The 21645-nt window shown below is 34.0% G+C and overlaps 1 protein-coding gene across 2 annotated transcripts in view; it reads left to right on the top strand.

Annotated features, from left to right (window-relative positions):
- LOC149570835 (uncharacterized) overlaps positions 1-19536 on the top strand; it is a 41401-nt gene extending 21865 nt beyond the window's left edge. Inside the window, exon 2 of one of the 2 annotated variants that reach the window (XM_089812406.1) lies at positions 18952-19536. The gene's annotated coding sequence lies outside the window, so the exon portion shown is untranslated. Of the gene's footprint in view, positions 1-11893; positions 12520-18951 lie in introns of those variants that run through there. The other variant, XM_089812407.1, reaches the window with a different exon arrangement.
- The last annotated feature ends 2109 nt before the right edge of the window (positions 19537-21645 follow it).

The following is a 21645-nucleotide window of genomic DNA, read 5'->3' as shown; positions in this document are numbered from 1 at the left end:
TACAAAATAGATAAAAACCATGAATCTTCTATGTTTATGAAAACATTCATGGACATGAAATAGCTAATAACAGGGCTCATGAACTTGATAAAATAAATGAAGGTAACTCTTTTCAGCTCCTAAACATAAAGGGAAAAGATAATTGATTAATGATGTTGATTATCAGCAAGACCAAAGTATGAACAACAAAAACATGTAATCTCCAAGCTGATGAGTCCCCTAGCCATTAGGCATAAACTAAATCAGAACATACACATGGATACCCAAAATATACTCATATACTTAGATATTTGATCTGTCCATTCACCTTGCAAATAGACATCTATCTTCAAAATGAAATTCGTACTTATTAGATCCTTTTATGATCCCTGCAATTCTGCCAATGCATATCAAACAATTTACTCAAGTCCTTGACCCAACATCAAAATATACATTGACATACAACTTCAAAACTACACTACAACTAGACAATATGCACCTTGTACATATATCACAAAAAAAAAAAAAAACCCACAAAGACGAGAGAAGGTTCAAATTGAAACTTTCGATAAAGCTTTGTATTCATTTCCTTGAAACTAATACATCAAATGTATGTAAAAGACTTAGATGATACACAATAGATGACTGCATCATCTAAAATGCTCAAAACGAACTATAATGTTGTTCATAACAAAGAAGAATAATGAGAATAGTGGATTCACAATCATGGAAGAAATTTCAACCAAACTAGAACCATCCTTGTGGTATCACAATAGTGAAAAATGTCCAAGATCTGGAACCTTTACAATGAGAAAAGAAGAGAAATATATAGAGAGGAAGAAACTCCCAAATTTGATCTAATACTGCCAAGTGTCCATATGAAACTCTTCCTTGTCCTGCTGTAGAACTTCTCTCTTCAATCGACAATCAAATCTGATCACAATTGTTATAGAATGTTTGAAATATTTTCTTAAAATAATGAGAAAACCCCTCTTTCATGGAATATCAGATATGCATCAAAATGTGCAGAAGCTTTCAATTTAACTTTGTTTGCCTTCTACTACCCTCAATCATGAAAATCCTCAATTGCCTCTTGTCGGGAAAGCCCTGATCTCTATATCTGCCCCTAAAACATTTATTTCATTCTTGGTGGTCGTTCAGTGCATCTGATCTCATCTAAATATGATTTTATTCCATCTAAAACATCAAATCCTCGTTATTGCTGAGAATGCCCTAGAATTATAAAACTGCTTATAACTTTTGCTACTAAAGACGTGTGCAAATTCTAACTACAGAAATGGAAAATTCAGCTTCTTCTGGTTCCGATGGTATATTATACTCCATATTTCTGATTGAAATGGTGTCCCTAGTATGCATCTGAAAAATCTGACCCAAGGCATGAACAAGACATTTAAATTGAAAAATTAAAATGATCTATATAGTTTGAACTATATATTATGTCAACTTTATTTAAATCTTCAACTTTCATGTGAGCATACAGAGTGGAGAAACATTTGATTTTACTTTTATTTTATTTTCTATCCTTATCTCTCCAATCCTCAGGCACCACTTGTCGTCCTCCCACTAGTCAAATGCCACCCGAGTGGGACCTACCTCTTCAAGCGTAAGATCTTTAGTTTCTAATTTCAATCTCCTGATCTTTTGATTTTTGTAAGATTGTAAGCCTCATTTTCTTTTCTTCCGACCATACAATCCCCGTATCATCTCAACTTTATCTTCTCAAGCTCCCTACCACCCAAAAATCTCATCACATCTTAGCTCTAAATTTTTCTCTTTATGAACTCATGTCGACCTCCTCGTAACATCTCAACTCCCATTTCTTTCTCCTTCGAAACAGACGACCAATCATATTGTCTTATGCTTAAAATCCTTTTCCTTGCGATCTTATGATATATCATAGGATCTAAAGTCTTTCTCTCTTCTCCTCCATCGTGCACCATGTGGCACCTTCCCTTATGCTTGATTGGTCAAAATTTCACCGACTTTGTTGTTCAACAAACCACGGTGGGCCCCTCCATGCATGAGCAGTTCTTGCCTTTACGCATCTCTTAAGACATTATGATGTTGGTGTCAAGGCATTTAACTATCTCACTAAGCCATCTCATCCCCAATGTGGTATTAAAACTGTGGGTAAGTTGAGGCTATAGATTGGCCCTCTACTCTATCTATGATTGAGCCCTACATAGCTGCTTTGTGGAAGAGCAGACGCAGTTATGAACTTGAATTGCATAGTGCCTATCTATATGTGTTGTGCCACGTGGTTCCTTTCCAAGACGTGCCATTTGGAGGAGATAGAGATGAAGGATAAAGAAGTCTGCTTAGAAATCTAGGTGTAAAATTGGACCAGACAGTACAATGCCCATGATTGACTGAAGTTGAGTACAACTGCCGAGTAAGGATACCCACAATTTACCTTGAACTCTCCTTCACAGTTTACCCCTGATGTTTTAAGAACCACTACTAAGAGCACAGAAAAAGTGTTTATTATCACATACTGAACAATACCAAATTTAACAACCTAGAAAAACCATTGTCCAAGCTTCCATGGCTTAAAAAATTTAGTGGGAAAGGATGCTTCACAAGTCCTTTTTTAGAGGAAGGTTCTAACAGAGGTGTTTTGGCATTTGACCAACCCTACCTTTTCATGAAATCAACAGTTCTTTCCTCTCCACCCAAGAAAGCTATAAGACATTTCCCAAAATAGTACATAGCAAAAGCCTCACAGCAGTCTCGTAGGATTTTACAATCAACAAAAATCATAGGTTTCACGATTGACACAAGCTCTATACATATAACAAAGTCTTGAACACTTGCCTTGGATTGCAGACCTTGTGCTAAAGCATCATTGGAAATGCCCAAGGAATAGAGAACTGCAATTGCAACACCCTGCCACCATGTCAAAAATACAATGAACTTGAACATAAGAAACTTTTCCTAGGGCTTAATTGGCTCCAGCTCATCCTTTGTAACTGACGACAACCTTTCATCAAACATCTGACTAGAGGTGCTAGTCATGTCATATAACACTTCACTTTTCATCCATTTGGAAGAAAATGATGATATATGTGTACTACGACATCATAGTAATCAACACAATTATGACCCCCTTTTGAAATAGTCAGTTTCCCAATGCTTTACCAATCTGGTGAAGTCAGTCGGGCCCCAAAGTGGGTCCGGCAATTTTTTTTTCAAATTGAAACACCCAGTCCTTCGAAACCATTGACTTGACTCCCTGAACAAACTAGGTTCGGTCTGGATAAAAAACAACTGCTAATTAATCATTTGGAACTCGTTTACCTTGTTTTTGCAAACTATGATTTATTGACAAGAAGGCCTATAGGTTGGCTTTATAAATTGACCAAAGCACCTGACTGAGTCCTGAAATTAGACATACGATTTCTTTGTTCCACATTCTTATACCCAGTCAGATTTCATCTCATGATGACACTTGGGTCAAAAGATATTGACCATCAAAGTTGCCTTCATGAAATTGCCTGCAAACAAACATGTCAAAAAATAACACAGTGCGTTTGGTTTTGGCTTCGAAAAAAGGTCAAATAGACACTTGAAGGCTTGAAAACTGGGGCATTTGTTCACTGCCATAAGGAGAGTATGAGTTTGTGATTTGGGCTCATGATGAATAATAGGGCGCATTTGGCAAGTGGTCGAAGTTAGATACTTGGATATATGTTTAATGTCATCTCTACGTATAATATTTGTTCTAATCGCTCCCTTGAATTTGAACACTATCTACAGTTTTCTGAATATCTCATTAATGAAGAATCAAAATACTTATAGTTATTTACTGATCCATGGTGAATTGCTCTCTTGACTAATCAAGTGTGCCATAGTTGCTGTATCTAACATTGATGGTTTTTTCTTACAATAAGATCTTGTTGTCTTTATCTTACAATAAGATTTTTGTGCTGATAATGTTGATTTTATAACCGTCGCAGTTAACCATCCATAATTGATCTTTAGTGATTATCTTTGTGCTTCTATTTTATCATGTTTGGAGATATCAAACCTTTAGTTGTACTGTAATATATCTTATTATCATTTTAAAAGAAAATTTATATTTAAATTTATTATTATTATATACCTTTTCATATTCTTATTTATTTATTATAATCTAGTTGTTGATTTGGGTGCGAGTGATAGAATCAAGTGTGGGGATGCGTATTCTGTGTCATATTTTTTGGATGTGGTTTATATGCATACATGTATGTATGCAAAAAAATTGTAAGAAATGCATACAAAATTAAATCATTTTATAGTATAATGCTTCACCATTGATCAAGATATTCTATAGTTCACATATATTTAAATTGAAATAACTAATAACTTAATAAGCCATATCATATATGTATATGTTCACGATTCCAATGCACATCAGAAAATCATTACAATTACAAAATTAAAAGTTAGTTCACGATTCAATGTTCATCAATCAAGATTCAAGATTTAGTAATCCAAATCCAAATAAAAAATGTTATTTAGCACATGTTTAATGTGCGTTAAGTTGTATTTTTATCCAAAAAAACATTGCTTTTTACATTAGGTCAATGGAGGTGTTTGAAAGCTCACAGATGCCTTGTGGACTCCCACAGGAAGCACATCCAAGACATTTAGATGCCTAGGATGTGCTTCCTATGAGTATCTGTCAGTGCATCCGCATCATCGTGCATCCACCTTTGAATCTAGGCCAGGATGTTGCGAACTGAGAACTATGATTATAATAATAACTATAATATAATTTTTTCTTCTGGATTTGATTGTGTTAGTTTTTTAAGCATCAAAAACTGATTATCTATACTAGTTTGATGCTAAAAAAATTGACACAATCAAATCTAGAAGCAAAAATTATATTCTAATGGATTGTGGAAATCTAATAAGATTGATTGATACCCTTCATGGGAGGGAACTATGCTACAAATAACTATAATGTTTGTTTGTTTATTTATTTTAATTGAATCCAGTTTCGAAATGAGAACATGATAATCCCCCTTTCCCAAATTATGTGCCTTCAAGAAATGATCGAATAATCATGGAGATTTATTTTGTAATTCACGACATGCTGTACTAGTTTGATATTATCTCAACTTGCAAATTTGAAATCCATTAGCATAGATTTATAACTTGAAAGGTTTGCGATTTTAAACTGAATTGACTAATGTTCTCACAATAGGTTGTTCTCATTTTAAAATTCATATTTCTTGATCAAGTCTAAGTTAATATTCTAATTTGCTAAGAATACGGAGCCAAACATTTAACATACACAATGTGAACACAAAGCATGCACTTGCATATATGAAGACAGGAATCGTACATATAGTATGCGCATGAATGCATAAAGACACAAAGCACACAAAATATATACCCAATGCAAGCTTATTTAGATTCCTTCTTAAGCCCTACAATTTACAATTTGCACATAAGCCCATATTAGGGAAATGATTTGCAAGATTTACATCGTTATGCTTTTAACCATGAACCTTGCAACCACAAAATGAACACACTACATATCTATCTATCTATATATATATATATATATATATATATATATATATATATATATATATATATATATATATATATATATATATATATATATATATATATATATATATATATATATATATATATATATATATATCTATATGTGTGTGTATATATTTGTGGATACACATACATATCTATCTATTTGTATATATATTCAAAAAATACAATTTCCTATGTTATTATCATTCTTACGTAATTTAGAGATTCTGTCATGATAAGTTAGTGGAAGACAATCCCATACATAGCCCAAGAGCAGAATTTTGGCTCCACTATCTTCAATGTGAGGTGGCTACTTAACAAGATGCTTGGCTTTCTTCCTTATCTATCCCCTATCGAAAAATGTGACTAGCTCATCATTGAAGTAAGGGTAGGGAGATTATAATGGTGCTCTAAATTTGTCCAATCTAAACCCAAGAGCGAGTTATTGATCCTCTTTGCTTTGGTGGTAGGATTAGCAAAGTGGTCTACTTTAATGATAGTCTTAACACTCTTACCTACATCTCTCAGGGTAAGACTGCTATGGATATTTTAGCAAAGTTCTTAGTTTGTCCAACCTAAGCTTAAAAATATAACTTTTTCCTTGGTCTTTATTCGAAGGCCATTGACATCCATCAAGGTGGTCAACTTAGATGACAACCTTAACCTTCTTATCTACATCTCTTATGGTTAGAATGGTTGTCCAAATTTAGCCCAAGAGTGGGACCTTGACCCTGTTGGAATTGATAGTAGAGCGTTGACATCCATCCAGGTGGTTTGCTTATATGTCAACCTTAACCCTCTTACCTAGATCTCTTATGGCAAGAATGGTGTGGGAGAATGTAGTGGAGTTCTTAGTTTGTCCAACCTAATCCTAAGAGACAGAGTTTGACCCTCTTGGCCTTGAAAGTAGAACTTTGGCATCCATCAAGGTGGTCTACTTAGATTGCAACTTTAACTCTCTTACCTGCATCTTTCATAGTAAGAATGTTATTGGAAATGTAGTAGGTTTCTCAGGTTGTCCAATCTAAGACCAAGAATGGGACTTTGACCTTCTTGGCCTTGATAAGAGATCTTTGGCATCCATCAAGATGGTCTACTTAGATGAAAACATTAACCCTTTTACCTATATCTTCTGCTACAACAATTTCGTATTTCTTTTTATTCTTGTACTGCATTTGGAAATGATATTTACTTAGTCTCTATGTTGTTCCCTTAGACAATCTCTTAGGGTTTGGAGTAATTTCAATTGCAAGAGACTTCTTTTTAAGTATAGCTTATAAGATTATACTCCTTGCTTTAGTTTTTCACAAATGAGTGTTGCTTATACATTTGCTTATTTTTCTAAGCAACACCCATTTCTATTAGTGTTGCTCTAACATTCTTTGTTGTCGATTATCCTACGAGCACTTCATAAAGATGCTCCATATCACTTCTATTAGTGTTGCTCTGACATTCTTTGATGTCTACAACAAGCTTTTGCAATAGGATACATGGAAGCAATAGTTTGGTAGTCATTTAAGCTCCTCATCATTTGAATATGTGGCCTTCTTAGGGAAAGCCTTTGATAGTATACAAGTTCACCTTAGTCTACCTAGCAAAAAGGGTCAGATGAACCTTCCACATCATCAAAGAAGAAGAGTGTTTAGTGCGATTATTGTCACAAGTTTGGTCACATAAAGAAAGATTGCAAGAAAAGGTCAATAGATCTGCACCCTTTACAACAATGGTCTCAGCGAAAGGCCTTGATGACTCTATATTCAAATGACAAGGTTGTCTCCTATGCCTTGAAATCAATTCATATTATGGGAGGGTTTTAACATTTTTTTCCTCAAAAATTATTTGATGGGTTTTCATTTTTTTTTCCTGTAAAAATTTCAGACAGGGGCACAAGTTTCTGGGACAGGGAGAAAAAGGGGCCTCAATTTGGGGACGGTGGCGGGGGGTATATAGTATATACTATACATATGATGAAATGCTAATTATGAAAATTGTATAACAATATAAGACAAAGATGTAAAATACTAATTTACTAAAATAATAAAATTAAAATACTTGAGTGTTGAATATTGAACATGAAAGTAGAACTTTGAACAATAAATATCAAAATTCTAAATGCTCAAATGAGCAAATGAAAGAGTTCTAACTTCTATTATATAAATATTAAATAATAAAAGTCATAGATGTCAAAAGTATGAGTATCTCATCATCGAGATGATTATATTGAGAAACATGATAAGATATTCAATACGCCCAATAGAATATTAAAACATGTTTTGTTTATTTTTTTTCGGTTGGATAGGGCACACTCAATCGTCCTCTAGAAGATTCAGGCGACTTCTTTCTATCTCCCCATCCCCGAGGAGATGTCAATCAAATGGTGGCACCATTGGGGACGTAGGAACATTGTCACCCCAGTCCCAGGTTGGTCCTTGTCTCGGGTGCGTCGGGTAAAAAGGTAGGGATGCGTTCTCGTGTTATTATGATTTTTATTGTTTTTTTGAAAATATGATGCTTTGTAATCGTCAAAGCATAGTATCTTGTAGTTTATTCAGGGGCATCTTGCTCATTTGTAAGATTTGGAGGGTTACAAAAATTGGTTTCATATTTCAAGGAAGGATACTTCAATTGTCCAACATTAGATTGTTATCTTGTGATGATTTCTGGTTATCAGTTTGCTGGTATTGGGAGGGTGAGCAGAAATCAGTGGCTTTAATCTCTTGTTGCACATCATTTCAAATAAGGGGACCACGTTTTCCATTTTTTTCTTGCCACATTTGGTTGTTGATCTACTATGGATTGAGGTAGGATCTCACTAGCATTTGTAACTACCGGACATTGTCTTTTCTAGGGTAGTTGATAGTAGGACACCACTAAGGGAGGGTATTAGATTATTTTTAATATCATAGGTTCTTGTTATATTTAGCCCGTTCTTTTAGAACCTTAGTTAATGGTCATTTAGGCTTAATTTTGATGATTTGTTATTATATGATGATTTGTTACTATATATTCTTAATCGTGTTTTATATATTATTGATTATGATTGTTGTGCCAACCACACATTGAAGATCTAATCGACTGGTTGGTCAATTCATTGATTATGTTCAAATGTTTGGCAGCAGTAACTGATATCGACTATGTCAATTAGATACATAGTCTTTCTCACCATGAATTTGAGTGATTAGTTGTATTCGAAGTTGTATCACCGATGATTTAATGCCAAAGGCTATAATATTTATTTGTTGTTCCATAATGACCATCGTGTCAATATAACAATGGTTAAATTTTGAACCGCTAATGTGTTAAAGATTCTAGCTACGATAGAGATCTTTATCTTAGTTTTAATGAATTAGAAATATGACCATTATGGTCATCTTTAGTTGAAGATGATACTTATAACAATAACGAAGATAATATTACATGTAGAGAAGTGCCATGCAAAGAGGCATGCGCTTGGAAATATGAAGAGACTTGCTTTTTGGAAATTGAAGAGACTTTCGGTTGAGTCTCTCAATTCTATATATTTGTGTGATTACTTTGTGTGAAAATGGATAGCCTCAAGGGAAAAGCATTGTACTTGAACATTTTTATTATCAATAAAAGAAATATTTTGCTGTTGTTGTTGGGTTTTCCCCTTCAAGTGGAAGGGTCTTCCCTAGATAATCTCGTGCCATTTTTACCTATTTAGTTATTCCATTAATTGTTCTTTATTTTATTCCATTAATTGTTCTTTATTTTTATTTTCTGGGAAAAATATTAACATGGTATCAGAGCCAAGTCAATAACAACAATAAAGGAGAGCGTCTAAGATCTAATGTGATTGTTCTTGCTCATGATAGTTGTGAGAAATTTTTTTGTATGTGTTTCCTACTATCTGTGATTTCTCTTTTCTCGATAGGTTGTTACGACTATTGTCCGAAGTGCTCTTCTTTATCTCAACCATCACTGCCTAATGAATTGATAGTGAACGTGTTATTTAAGGCCATGTTTGTGTCCTTTATGCTCGAGATGGTATGATAAAGTGACTCTTGTATGATTAATTGGCATTGTGTTTAAATGACTTTGCACTGTTTGTAGCTTGTTGACTGTCCTATTATTGAAAAGGCTTAGTGGGCATTATTCATCTTCATCATTTTATATCATATCAAGGATATTTGACTTGAGAGAGTGCTCTACAGTGATTATTATTTGACGCAGATAATGATCTGATATATAAAATATTATGTAGAAAACAATTTTGTACCTTGAGGTATAGGCTAGGGGCATTATAAGAAATGAGGAAGTATTATATCTCTAATACGATGTGAGATAGGGGTTCAAATAAGTGAGAAAGTAATGTTACAAGGATTATAAGAAATGAGATGGGGCATTATAAGAAATGAGGAAGTATTATATCTCTAATATGATGTGAGATAGGGGTTCAAATAAGTGAGAAAGTAATAATACAAGGATGTGAGGAAAGGGCCATACTTATTTTTGCACCAGTAGAGGGAGACGAACATTCGATCTTTTTAAGAGACCATTGAGAGGTCACTTGCACATGATGCTTTGCTTAGAGTTCATACCAAGATTGCAAAAGTTGAGAAAGATTCCAATGATGTAATTACTCACACGATTGTTTCGAATATCCAAGTGGTCTGTGTCATGGGAAAGGGCTGAAAGATTATCCAACAAATGAAGGATGAGATCAAGGCTCATATTAGGATTTTACCTAGAGTCCAAAATTCAAAATATGTTGATGCTAGAGATGAGATTATAATGATTCAAGGAAACAAGTATTGTGAAGAAATCATGATGGCTTGTTTCAATAAGATGAAGTAAAATCTCACAGGGATTTTTACAGTGTTACACCAGCATGGGGTTGTTGGGGGACGTCGAGACAAGTTTCGGGTGCACGGAAAAAAAGGGCCTCAATTTGGGGATGGCGGGGGTGTGGAGGGAGAGGAGAGAAGGGGGGGGTTGCATAGTGTATATATATATATATATAGACTGAAAATGCTAATTATGAAATGATACTTCAATATAACATACCAAATATAGTTGAATATAGAAAATTGAAATGCGATTCACAAATCATAAGTTCAAACTTAAAATTTGAAACTTCATAACCTTTACCAATGACCTTTGAACTTAGTCAAATGCTAAAACTCTTAAACATAATGATAATAATGATAATGATAAATGAAAAATATAAACCACACATAGTACCATGTAAGTCAACCATTGACTATCAATTTATTAAATGACAAAGATGAAAGATTCAAAATTCATTGTTCAAATATGAATATAAAAAATGAAATAGACCTCATGGGACGCACACCAAATTAGGGTTCCCTTGCTAAAAGAAATAGTTAAAAACAATTGCAATTTTTTTTTTGTTTGACCTTTTAGTCAACATGTCAGCCACACCTTGCGCGCACCCCTCCGAGCGCATCCTCGTGTCGCACTCGGGTGCATGACTTACTCGCATTGGGGACGTATGCACACACGGTGTGTTGGGTTTTTGAGCACTCGAGTAACACTGTAATTTTATGGGTAATGAACATCTTTGATATGGATGTGGGAAATCGAACATGCAGGGCACTTCCTCTCTTTTATGCGTTTGCATGACCTAAAGAAAGAACTCAAATTGTTGTCAATTATAAAAAGAGCTTCAGATTTTCTATGGGCAGTAGACTTTTTACAATATCTACATATAAATGTGTTCAAGTGATAGAAATAGTAATGTTGAAGGTCCTCTTAAGGGGCTTGTCGAGACTCATATTCATGATGTCATTTGTAACTGACATCGTTTTGTCTTCATGGAAATTCTTCTTTGTACAAGTGATTGTTCTCTTCATATAATCTGGAGTCTGTGTATTGAATTTGGTTATGTCTTATTGATATGTTATCATGAAGAAAAAAAGAACTTCTTAGTGCATTCATGTTTCATTGTGCAGGATTTTTTCTCTACCTCATCAGTATTTTTTGCTATTGTGGACATTAGTAATAAACTTTTTCTAGAAAATTTTGGATTTTGGTTTGAAACAAAATCTAGTCACGTATATTAACACTGATAAATTGTCTTGGTAAGAAAAGGGAGGTGGATCTTGCATTTATTTTACGAGCATATGCAAGATGTAGGCCATAGTGTGGATTTTTATATTGCACAAGCTTTGCTTACTGGATTGATCAAGACAGGTCCTCAACTTTGTATTTAAAATATAACATGGTAGTTTCCTTTTGTAGAGCTCATTGCAAAGAGATAAGTATTTTATAATTTTATTTTTCGTTGTTATATCTTTTTGAATAGTGTATGCTTTGATTTGAGTGTTTCTCTTTATGATAAGTTGATTCTAATCTCTCTTAATTGTAGGATGCATCAAGATGCAATGAAATGAACATAATGGCGTTGGCTGTATTCATGATACATGTCTTCATTAAGAGAGGAAGATGATGTATAGGAAATGATATTTAGAGGGAGATTTTTCAGCTTTAAAAAGAGGATTGCATCTAATTCGTTGCATGCTTATGTGGCAGTATAACCGCTATAGTTCCTTGATTGGTCAAATTGTAATCACCTATCCTATTGTGGTGTTCAAAAGCTTTCTCTATTGAGAGGGAGTCCCTATTTAGAGAAAATCTTTGTCATTCCTATTCATGCTATTAGTGAGATCTCCTTTGTTAAAGAGAAGTTTGAGGTGAAATCCCTTGTTCCACCCTCTGCGAGTAGGCATGATGGACCACCCTTTGCAAGTAGGAATGGTTGAAATGCATCTTTCTCTTGGAGAAGTTTGAGTTGAAAGTTTATTGTTCCACATTCTATGAGTAGGCATGGTGGAAATGCATTCTTCTCTAGGGGAAGTCTGAGTTGAAAGCCCTTGTTCTACCCTATGTGAGTAGGTATGGTGGACTCCCCTCTATGAGTAGGCATGGTGGAAGTCATGTATATGACTCCGTGACTTTAATTTTATGTGATTACGAAGTAATTATGTTGAACTATGTTATGTTGGGATAACATGTGTTTATGAAAATCTATGTGATATTGACATCTTTGGTTGCAACTATGTGTGCCTTACATTCTAAAGATTCACTCTTGCTAAGACAAAGACTTAAAGATTGTAGCTGTGATGAAGATCTTTATCTCTGTTTTTATGAATTTGAAATATGACTATTATGGGCATCTTTAGCTGAAGAAAATACTTATAACAATATTCGAGATAATATTATACGTAGAGACATTTGTCATGCGAAGAGGTATGCATTTGGAAATATGAGGAGACTTGTTCTGTGGATATTGAAGAGGCCTTTGGTAATAATATAAGACATAATTATGAAGTATAAGTTCATCAAGACTACTATTGCTAGTTTAGTTTTAGTATTTACATTGCATTGAATATCAAACAATGAACAAGAAAGAGATCTAAGTTCTAACTTCTAGCTTCTATCAAATAACTTAAATGAAAATAATCAAAGATTGAAGATTCAAATGGCATCAAAGTATGAGTATCATTATCTCATCAATAATTCAGTGGTGTCCTCGGGTTACTATGTTCTTGTGTCATTTATACCTATTTTGTTATTCCTTTTATTGTTGTTTATCTTTATTCTATGGGAAAAACATTAACATAATGGAGTTTGATAAGTACTCAACATATTTCTATCCACCACTACACACAAATTAAATAGTGCTCAAGATTCAATGTCAATATGTTTATAATTTTAATGTTATTAATATTTTCACGTATGATATTTGTTTTAACCACTCTTTGGAATATGATTTCTATCTTCAATTTCCTCGATATTTTATTAATGAAGAATCAATTTACTTATTTATTGATCCATGGTGAACTGCTTCTGTGACTTGTCAAGTTTGTCATATTTGTTTGCTTATGTTGATGGTTTTCTCTTAGGAGAAGGTTTAGTTGTCTTTATCTGATATATTGATATCTTTTAATGAATCTTAATGCTGATGATTTTGATATTATATCCCTTGCTATTAACCATCCATAATTGATCTTTAGCGATTATCTCAGTGCTTCTATTTTATCATATTCAAAGATATCAAACCTTTCCTTAATTATATTTTATTATGGCTTATTATCATTTCTTGATTTTTATATGTTAATTTGATTATTTTAAAATTGTACTTTAATATTCTTATTTATTGTTATTATTATTATTATTTTTGTTGACCACAACTATTTTTGTAATAATATTAAAATAAAACTAGAGATTTAGAAGTTCTATATGTTGCATATACGATGATTATAGCCCATACAATCCGAGTGCTACACAAGTTCTAACCCAAAAAATTCATGGGCTTTAATAGTAAAACTTCCCACCCATTAACCAGAATAGTGAACAATAGCCTGCCCAATACATCTATATCCCATTAACAATCGTTTGGGGATTTAACATACTTACAAATGCAATACAATTTGACGTCATTACTATACTTGTTTGTGTTTGACACCAAAAAGTATACCCAAAAACTATACTTTCAACCAAAGGGCGAAATAGTCTCTACCCCAATATCTACTTCAAAGCTTTTATGGTGACGTCTTTTTCACATTGTGCCCTCTTTGATATTTGGCGCCTTGGTGTTGTCTTTTTCAACCCCACAACTTCATTCTAGTTTGCTTTGAATTCTTTCCATTAGAGACCTGACTATTTATTTATGATCATTATTTTTATTTAGTACAATAATTTTTTTTTCTCCGTAAATTTTTCTAATTTATTAAAAATAAACATTACATAAAGTAAAAGAGCTTATCTAGACTAGGTTCAAATTTACAACGATTGAGTCATAGCTATGAACAGTCCATCCAAAATACTAACCACTAAACGTACATCACAAACTCATTCCATGAGTTTTGCCTCTACCTCTACAAGGTGTTTTACAATGTAACACAATGTTCACAAGATTAGGCATTTAGCAATGCCCTAACAACCCAAAAACTAGAGCATAAGAAGAACAATCATTACAAAAACATAACATTTGCAACTCTGTTGAAGAAGAATGTAATGTCCCTTTTTTTTTGGGACATTATAATTTTGTGTGGCCAGCTCACTTCACCTAGCTTTCAAAGGAAAAAAGGTTCTTTATGGGGTTCAGTTCGAGATTTGGCCTAGACATTTCCAGTTCCAGACCCATTAGAGCAGTTTTAGTAGGTTGCCTAGATGCTTACTATTTTTAGTAAGTAGTCAGAGCTCAGTATTTTCGGTACCTCAGTGCTGGGTTGGAAGTGTCTCGCCAAGAGCTTTCCAACGAGCTATTGCACATGCTTATCAGAGTTCATTTGGTCAGTTATTTTAATGCCTGATGACTATATGGTTTATTGACTAAGTGACTATCAAAGTTCATTCAGCTTGTCACTTTATTTAAAAAGGTACTATGTTCACTTAAGTGACTAAAGGACAAAAAATGTGCTTTATCCCACATTGCTTGAATGAGTGTGCATCACATTGGGAAAAGTAATAAAGGTACAACAAGCTTCACACGTGAGGATATATGAAGATTATAATCTTTAAAATAAATATTAATTTGGGAGTTGGAAACAGTTGCTGGTTATCTCTTCAAGGACGCAAACCCATGAAGAAGCTTTGGAGGTTGGACGCAAACCTAGCCTTCTTACAGGTTTATCTACATTTGCAAATTTGACTTTTTTTTTACTGTTTGTAAGATTGTATCATTTGGAAATTTGCATGTTATTGTATTGCTGTTGTGTAATATAGTAACATATTTAATGGTTATTTGAGTTAACTGCTGGTTTTAATATGTACTTCTAATTATTGGAAGAAATAGATACATTTCTTTTCTAGAGTTTTTCGTATGCTTATCTGCTGGTGATGAACGATTAATGTTCTGGAATTTAGATTAAATATTGGTTTACTGTTTGGATTTGAATCTACAGTTAAATATCAAGGGTTTGGGAAAAAATATCCAGAAGGGGATATTACAAAGAAATATTGGAATTAAATGTTTAGACCTACATTTTACGCCATGCTCATTCCTTCTTGAATGTCTTTCTAATCACCATTGTGCAGAATTAGCCAAATTTGGGCTACAAAGCTGCCCTAGCAAGACCTTTGCAAAAATCAATACTCAACTAAGCTTCAAACAAAATTAGCGATAAAACTTTTGCCAGGAAGTGCAGTCTTAAAAAAAAAATAGACCATTCTCACACCCCATTTGCAAACTAAAGCTCCAGAAACTCAAAAATTTGTGCAAAGACTTCAGAGAACATTAAAATAACAGCTAGCAACACAACTAGACCAAAAAAAAGGACACCAAAGGGAAAATCCATCTTTAAGGATATGACTCCATCTTTAAGGTTTTTTAATGTTGGAGGAAACTTTATGACTTCAAAAGCAGCTCCAACTTTAATAGAATGATTTGCTATAAAGAATTTGTTGATCGAGTTTTATGCAAGAGAAAATAGAGTTATAAACTCAAGGATGATGGAACCCATTGTAATATGCGAAGCCATTTTAGAAGGTCATGAGAAGCTTAAGGAACTTTATTTGATACAGATGTTATGATTGGAATTGGGGCCAAGGCTGCTATAGAAGCTATTGCAAATAAGCTCAATTTCAATCGGATTTCTATTAATATAATTTTGTTACTTAAAAAGGAATTGAGACTGTCAAAGAGGATGCTGAGAAAAGGTACCATGGGTGAGGCTGTACTATTTAGAAAGCTGTATCAATTTAGAGATGATAGCATACAATTATACAGGAGGCAACATGTCTTAGGCAATCCAATATTGAAGATATGTAGCAAATAAAATTAAGGTGTGGCCACTTAAATATCAGATGACCCATCAAAATAAAGAGTTTAAGCTTTGTGTTGAGGAAGAAAGAGGAGCAATGAAGGCATGATTGGGGGGGCTATACTTTTCTAAGAATCCTTTTTGGCTATGGCTGGAAGGAGGATGGTATGGTGTGAAATTTGGCTCTACACCAACTTTCTTTTATTTTCTTGAGAGACTCCAAGGCCTTTTAACAAATTCCACCAACTTTCTTTTATTTTCTTGAGAGACTCCAAGGCTTGTTCATGAATTCCATTATCTACAAACCTTGGAATCATTGCTTTCCATGAGAAAATATTGCTTTGAGGTTGGGAAGACCCTGACAAAGAAAGTTGTTTGCAGCTGCAAAGTGCATTTGCCTGCTGATTTTCAAAAACTCTTTCCAACAAATTTGTTTTGTGCATATCCCACACTCTTGATAGCTCCATGTGATCATATTTCTCTCAGCCATTATATACGCAGTTTACATGCTTGGTCTATGCTTCTACATTGTGTGTATCAATTAGAGCTGTTGCAACAATGACATCCCCAAAACTCTCATTTTTGGGAGGTGTAATGTCAAACATCTAGAGCTCTCAATGTGGCACAGGCTAAGAGGATGCTGGCCAAGAATTTAGCATTACAACTGCCAACCACATTTTCTCGAAAGATTTTTGGAAGTTTTTATAGAAACCCCTTCATGTGTATCTTACTAGCAATTATAACAAGGGCAGTGGGAGAGTAGTCGATACAATGCAGAACGACAGTAGAAACGTGGAAGGAAATGTTGCTAGCAGCTCAAAGATGAGGAAATTTTTCAGGGAGCACCCTACATAGACAAATGATCAAAATTTTTTGAAGGAGGTCAGTTGTGTGGAGTAGGCTACCACTCTTTGCTTCTATGGCATTCCCATCGATTTGTTAGTTGCATTGACATTGTTCTTGTTTTGAGTAGCGAATGTTTTGTGCTTTAGCATAAAGTACATAAGTGTTTGTTTCTAAAAAATAATATTATTGAGGTTAGGAAGTACACAAGGTCTTGTTTATATTTCTCATAAATGTGTATGTTCTTGTGTCACATATTTTTAGGAAACATCTGCATGATTTTGTGTAAGCACTTAAGTGTGTTTGTCTACATCTATCAAGATATATGCACTACTACTCATTTATGATTGTTTCACATTATGGCTATAGATTTAATAAGTAATACATGGGAATCCATAGAAGGATAATTTGGAAGCCACATTTCTATATCGATGGTTAGACTTATGACTTTGAATGACCTGATGACAGCCTATTTTAAATGTTTAAAATCAATATCAATATATGTTTATGAAATAATTGCTCGTGGTCGATTAAATCCATTTACACTGGTAAACATCAAGAATTTTTAATATGATCTTTAAGGATGTGGTAATTTCCTTCTCACCGAGGTGCATTATGGATATGGGATGGATAGCCATTGTATATGATCTGATCATTATTATATTTGTGATGCTTTTGTGAGCGAGTGACTACTATCTTTGTGATTCAATTATAAGTTGACCACTGTTGTCTTTGTGGTGTATGGGTGAGCTACTCACTATGTATTTGATGTATGGAAAAGCTAGTCAGCTTGTGTACCTGTAATGTGTATGAGCTAGTCCTTTGTATTTGTACATGCTCGAGATAATCACTATGTGCATTATTTGTGATATGACCACCATGTGTATGCATGTAAGTTAGCAAACTAGTAATTGATAATAATGGGTATGGAAACACCGCTTCATGAAGATCGATATCTTTTATTGTCTTGGGACCAAGTTTATAAAATCCCTTAGTTGAAAGTCAAGATTAAAGGGAGATCACATATCTCATCTAGAAGATATAGTAAGCTCCCTTTAAGTGTGAATTTTTGATCTCCCACAAGAGTATAAATAGGAAGGATCATCAGGATGAACTCTTCACACTTAGGGTCGAGTTCTAGTTATGTCAGTAATTATGAAAGCTAGACACTACTAAATACAAGCATTAAAGAGCACATGATTATACTGAGAAGGGAAGGCTGGGGGGGGGGGGAGGGGCGAGGATGAATCAATATAATAACAACTTTGCCAATTTAAAACTTCTATGCAAACAATAACTTGAAATAAACAATTATGTGCATGAACACAATCATACAATGTTTACGTGAAACCCAAAGTGGGAGAAAACCACGACAAATAATTGCTTTATATACAAAATAGGATTTGTGGGCTACGACCTAGTAGAGGCTCCAACCCCAATGTTTATGAGCACCTACTCACCAGAAGCTCGAACTCCCGCCATTATTTTCTTGAGCACCAACACACTGCACACAAGCTAATTCTCCACCTTATCAATTTTGCTTACTCAACTGATGATGAACAATTAAATCACGTCTATATTCTCTTAATATTTTTACATAAATCTTTTTACATCTGCTACACTCTTCTATGTCTTTGTCTTATATATTGTATATAGAGATGTGACTTTTCATATATGAATGGGATGTATCTTTTGTTAAATATTACATATTTTTATTTTAACTAAAATCATATTTTGTAATCAAAATTTATAATTATTGCCCTTGAATCATAGAGGTTATTCAAAAAACTGATGTGTCATATTTCTCTTTTTGCAGTGTCTTGTTCTTTCAATTGTTTCAGAGAGAAGACCTTAAAGCTGTCGTAAACCTTAGTTGCCGGATTCGTCCCCTGCTGCCCAGATTCAGGTTTGGGTCCGTACGGGTCCGAATTCATCCCTGGGTTTAGTTCGGGTCTGGGCAGGGTCCTTAGTTTTGACTGTGGATTCGTCCGGGTCCTTACTGAAGCGAACCTAGATGAACTCACAGCGAATCCAAGGCTAAAACAACATTAAAGAGTGTTTTTTTAATTGTTTTCTTATGCAACTCTTAAAGGAACTTAATAAAAAATATTTCACTCATCTAATCCCTTATGTCAAGGAGGAGGACGATGATATAGCAGCATATGGGACTAGTGGAACCAGTTTGGGTTCCAATGATGATTATCTAGATATAGTTGTAGTTGGGGATGAAGCCATTGAAGCCTCATTTGTGATGATCCATTTGACCCTTGAAGGGCATTTGATACTATGATTATTGATAAACTACTAAAAACTTGTCATCTATCATCATGTTTCAATCTTTATTATTTGATGAACTAGTCTTTCTTTTGCAATTTAGTAATTCAATGTATTATTTGATGAACTAGTCTATGTTTTGCAATTTAGTAATTCAATGTATAATTTTCTTTACAATCATGAAGATAGATTAGTGAGTGAGTATTTAATGCTTTTAGATTTAGGTAAAAACAGGTTTTGAAGGGACCCGAAACCCTTTGGCATTTGGCATTGATCAATGATCAAGCAACAATTGTTCATATTGTGAAATGACTTTGTTTTGCAACTATGCATGTTTCTCTTGTGTGTGTGTGTTTATATATATATATATACGCATGAACCCACCCGCGAACCCAAATGGGGAAATAAAAAATTGTCCGAATCCACGAACTGAACCCCGAACCCGAACCCGTCCCCGAACTCGAAACGGAAAGTTAGCCGTAAACCCATTGTTTTCTTGTCCTTCACATATATCAAACACACAATGGTGATAGGCTTCTTTGATTTGTTTTTTTAATCACTATTTCTATTTTAATGCTGCTGAGAGTTTCCCCTACATTCTTTTTCATATTATAGCAAGGATAAACTTTATCTGAATTTTTTAGTCTCCATTATCAGGGTCTTATGTATCATCTTAAATATCTGTATTTTCAACATTTTAATATTTATGGCCATCATTTTAAACCCGAATCTTTATTTTTATTGGGGCTTTTAAAATTAATCATCTTATCGTTTTCAGTTCTGTGGTGTTCATCATGACTCATCCCTGAACAGTAGTTTGTTCGTTTGTTCATGTGTGGGGTCTGATGGTTTCTCTTTGAAGGCTGACATGTTATGTTGGCATTCCCGATAATCTCCACATGCTGACATTTTTGATCTAGATAGATAAAAAAAATTCTCGTATTCCATAATCTCTTTTGAGTAGGAGTCAAATGTTTATTAAATAAGTCAATAACAATGTTCTAAGTCTTTCAATCATTTCACATTGGAAGACATCATCTTTGCCATTATACACATTTTTGCTCTTCCACCATGAACTGGCTCAACTCCCAAATTCTATTTTTGTATTAGCTACCTTTTAGAATCTCTGTCGTCTTTTGTCACTGCTGCCTCATTTGTTGACCAGTGCTGATATATTTATGCTATTATTGTATGTGACAACTGGTAGTAATACTCTTATTCTGTATCATGTTATCATTACTTATGTATGTCTTTGATCTGATGTATATTCTGTACTTGATCATATTATTGTACTGTTGTAGATATTCTATACTTAAACTTCACCAAATCATGTTATACGCTGCTAACTCTGATTTATTTGTTGCTGAAGACATATCTCCATTTATTGTCACTGCTGCCTCATTTTTTGACCACCGCTGATATATTTAATGCATTGTTTTATGTGACAACAGGTATTAATACTCTTCTTTTGTATCATGTTATTGTTGCATATGTATGTCTTTGATCAGATGTATATTCTGTACTTGATGATATTACTGTACCGCTGTAGATATTCTGTACTTAAACTTCACCAAACCATGTTATACGCTGCTAACTCTGATATATGTTTTAACAATTAATTGCATATTTTATAATTCCATATCCACATATTATCATCCTTTAGTCATAGCTGTACCACGCCTTTTGTGTCTTCCATGTCTCTGTTTAAAAGACTAAGCAATTATATCTGGTCTTTTGCAATTTGTTTCTTCCTATGTTCCACGGAGTTTCCGGGACGGGGACGTTTTAGGGGACGGGGACGTGTTTCCGGTACGGGTACGGGTCGAAGCCAAAATTTAGGGGACGGGACATCAGGGGACGGCGATTAAAAACATAGGGGATTTTTTTTACTATAGAGACAAAATTCAAATATGTATATCATAACATTGATAAACCATTCACCATAGACATTTTAGAAGATAAATACATGGAATATTATCAAATGGCAAATACTAAGTGCTTCCATTATAACAATATCACATACATATATAGCAAAAATTAAAATGCCTAAAGGCTTCAAGTATCATGCTGAAATCAGAATGAAATAAAGAGAAGTCCAACTAAAATAGTTGGTAAATAGTAAATACCGAACGCAGTCTTGCCTCACTAAACACAATCTTTGCTCATTGCTGCTACTGCTCTTATGTTTTTTTCCTTCCTCTTAGCAAGTATGTTAAATCGAAAAATAAGTAGAAGA

Source organism: Cupressus sempervirens, chromosome 2, assembly GCF_028749045.1.
Source record: "Cupressus sempervirens isolate cs-2001-9-10 chromosome 2, ASM2874904v1, whole genome shotgun sequence".
In the NCBI taxonomy this organism is placed as follows: Eukaryota; Viridiplantae; Streptophyta; class Pinopsida; order Cupressales; family Cupressaceae; genus Cupressus; species Cupressus sempervirens.
This window is presented reverse-complemented; position numbering and strand designations above follow the sequence as displayed.